We start from the raw sequence: 3,285 nt of genomic DNA, 5'->3' as shown, positions 1-3,285 counted from the left end.
GCAGGCAGGGATGTGAAGCCGGCATCCCCCCTGCGCAGGGCGGCCTGCCAGGGGATGCCTTGGCCGTACTCTGATCGATTGGGCACTCTCGGTCCGTTTAGGGATGGACTGCTTGGCCAGCCTCGGGTGTTGTTTCAGGCAAGGAGCTTCCTCCCCGCATGGACCGTCTGACTTGAGGGCCTGCCGCCTGGCGGGAGGCCCTTCACCATACCCAGCAGAGCGAAGGCCGAGCGACCCCGGCAGCTCGTGCCCCCCAGTGATCTGACCCCGAGCGGAAGGGGTTGGGTGGCGCCAGGCCCTCAGATGCTGCTGCCCAGCAGGTCCGAAGGCCCTGTGCGCCACGCCGTCACCCCTCTCCACCCAGCACATTTCCGCAGCAGCTCGGAATGACTATTCCGAGGGGTGCCGCCGCCGCCAGGCTCCGGCACCCCTGCGTCTCGCTTAGGCTGCGCCTCGGCCCGCCTCTCCCTTCTGGGGGAGACGGCTGGGCCTGCCGGTGCCCATGCGAACGCACCTCTCCACCCCTCCAGCGAGCCCTCCCGCCTGGGCGGGAGGGCTCCATCCCCCAGCAGGCTCCCGAGAGGGAGGGGTGCGCGAAGGTTGTCCGGTCGGGGAGATGGGCAGGCAGCCACCCGAACCCACCCCGTCAGCAGGTGCGGCTACCTGGTTGATCCTGCCAGTAGCATATGCTTGTCTCAAAGATTAAGCCATGCACGTGTAAGTACACACGGCCGGTACAGTGAAACTGCGAATGGCTCATTAAATCAGTTATGGTTCCTTTGATCGCTCCATCTGTTACTTGGATAACTGTGGTAATTCTAAAGCTAATACATGCTAATACGTCGTAGTTCCGACCATAAACGATGCCGACTAGCGATCCGGCGGCGTTATTCCCATGACCCACCGAGCAGCTTACGGGAAACCAAAGTCTTTTTTTTTAGGTTCAGGGGGGAGTATGGTTGCAAAGCTGAAACTTCAAGGAATTGACAGAAGGGCACCACCAGGAGTGGAGCCTGCGGATTAATTTGACTCAACACAGGAAACCTCACCCGGCCCGGACACAGAAAGGATTGACAGATTGATAGCTCTTTCTCGATTCTGTGGGTGGTGGTGTATGGCCGTTCTTAGTTGGTTTAGCGATTTGTCTGGTTAATTCCGATAACGAACGAGACTCCTCCATGCTAACTAGTTACGCGACCCCCAGCGGTCGGCGTCCAACTTCTTAGAGGGACAAGTGGCGTTCAGTTACACGAGATCGAGCAATAACAGGTCTGTGATGCCCTTAGATGTCCGGGGCTGTACACGCGCTACACTGAACGGATCAGCTAGTGTCTACCCTTCACCGACAGGTGCGGGTAACCCGCTGAACCCCGTTTGTGATAGGGATTGGGGATTGCAATTGTTTTCCATGAAAGAGGAATTCCCAGTAGGTGCGGGTCATAAGCTTGCGTTGATTAAGTCCCTGCCCTTTGTACACACCGCCCGTCGCTACTACCGATTGGATGGTTTAGTGAGGTCCTCGGATTGGCCCCACCGGGGTCCGCAATGGCCCTGGCAGAGCGCCGAGAAGACGATCAAACTTGACTATCTAGAGCATGGGTACTCACAAACTTTCTCTCAGGGGCCAAATTTACAGTGTGGTTTGTGGTCAAGGGCCGCACCGGTGGGGGCAGGGTCAGTGGGGGAGGGGGCTGGGCTAAAGCAAAAAAAAATGTGACCATCAGGTTGAACACAGGCCCCTGCAGCGGACGCCTTTGTCCACTGAGCCACCAGCACCGGCATACACACATCTCTCTTTCTCTCTCTCTCTCTCTCTCTGTATCCCTCCCTCTGTCTCTCTCTCCGTCTCTCTGTCTTTGTCTGTCTCTGCCTCTATCTGTCAACCCCTGTCCCTGCCTCTGCCTCTATCTGTCTCTGTCTGTCCATCTGTCTCTATCTCTGTACGTCTCTATCTCTGACTGTCTCTGCCTCTATCTGTCTCTGCCTCTATCTGTCTCTGCCTCTATCTGTCCCTGCCTCTATCTCTGTCTCTCTCTCTTTGTCTCTATCGCTGTCCGTCTCTCTGTCTCTACCTCTATCTGTCTCTGCCTCTATCTGTCCCTGCCTCCATCTCTGTCTCTCTCTCTCTCTCTCTCTCTCTCTATCGCTGTCCGTCTCTCTGTCTCTACCTCTATCTGTCTCTGCCTCTATCTGTCTCTGCCTCTGTCAGTCTGTCCCTGTCTCTGCCTCTATCTAGCTCTCTCGGCCCCTGTCTCTATCTGTCTCTACCTATATATGTCTCTGCCTCTATCTGTCTCTACCTTTATCTGTCTCTGCCTCTATCTGTCTCTGTCTCTATATGTCTCTATCTGTCCCTGTCTCTGTCTGTTTCTGTCTATCTCTGTCTCTATCTCGATCTGTCTGTTTCTGTCTCTATCTGTCTTTGTCCCTCGGTAAACATCACATCACAGGCTCCTAACACACACCACATCCGGCTCTCACTCCCTGCTGCCCTCCGTCACCTCACCCGGCTCTCATTCCCTGCTGCCCTCCATCACCTCACCCGGCTCTCACTCCCTGCTGCCCTCCGTCACCTAACCCGGCTCTCACTCCTTGCTACCCTCCGTCACCTAACCCGGCTCTCACTCCTTGCTGCCCTCCGTCACCTCACCCTGCTCTCACACCCTGCTGTCCTCTGTCACCCTGTAATTTCACAGCTTAGATCAAAGCGCATATAATTAATTGTACTAAAACACAGGACTTACGTTTGTGCTCGCTTTCAAATTCTACACACCATTATCTTCATTTTCCAATTGGCGATTGCTATGTCTGTGATCGTGTTACTTGTTTTTTTCAAGGGCTGTAACTGGAAAACAAACTTTTCTCTCTCTCTCATTCTGTTTCTCTTTCTCTCTTCTGTTGTCTCTTTTCTCTTTATCTGTGTCCCTCTTTCTCTTTACCTTATTTTCCTGCCTGTGACTGCGTTTCTCCATGTATAGGCTCTTTTCTAGTTTTTTGCTCTATCCTCCCCATCATTTTTAACAGGACACACTGACATAGCTTGCATGACTCTTTTTAATGGAAAATCCCAGTGAAATGCAGGGCCACATGGCTTTGGCAATGATATGATTATTCCATGTTACTTTCTGGCACACTTAATACCAAGTTAGCAATTTACCCCTTCATTATACAGCAGCCCCCGATTTCCTTAGCAGTTTGCCATCCGCTTTCACCCTCTGTCACCTCACCCGCGTGTGTGTCAGCCCGGGCTGAGACAGCTTTCTGGGAGCACACACAGCTGCACCC

General features: G+C 53.9%; 1 pseudogene; it reads left to right on the top strand.

Moving 5' to 3' along the window:
* Positions 1–660: 660 nt before the first annotated feature.
* On the top strand, positions 661–1,630 carry LOC146870035 (18S ribosomal RNA; annotated as a pseudogene; the record flags this gene model as incomplete).
* Positions 1,631–3,285: the final 1,655 nt, after the last annotated feature.

The sequence above is a fragment of the Triturus cristatus genome, chromosome 1_1, assembly GCF_964204655.1.
Source record: "Triturus cristatus chromosome 1_1, aTriCri1.1, whole genome shotgun sequence".
NCBI lineage: Eukaryota > Metazoa > Chordata > Amphibia > Caudata > Salamandridae > Triturus > Triturus cristatus.
Note: the sequence above shows the minus strand (reverse complement) of the source record. Positions and strands in the feature narration are given on the sequence as shown.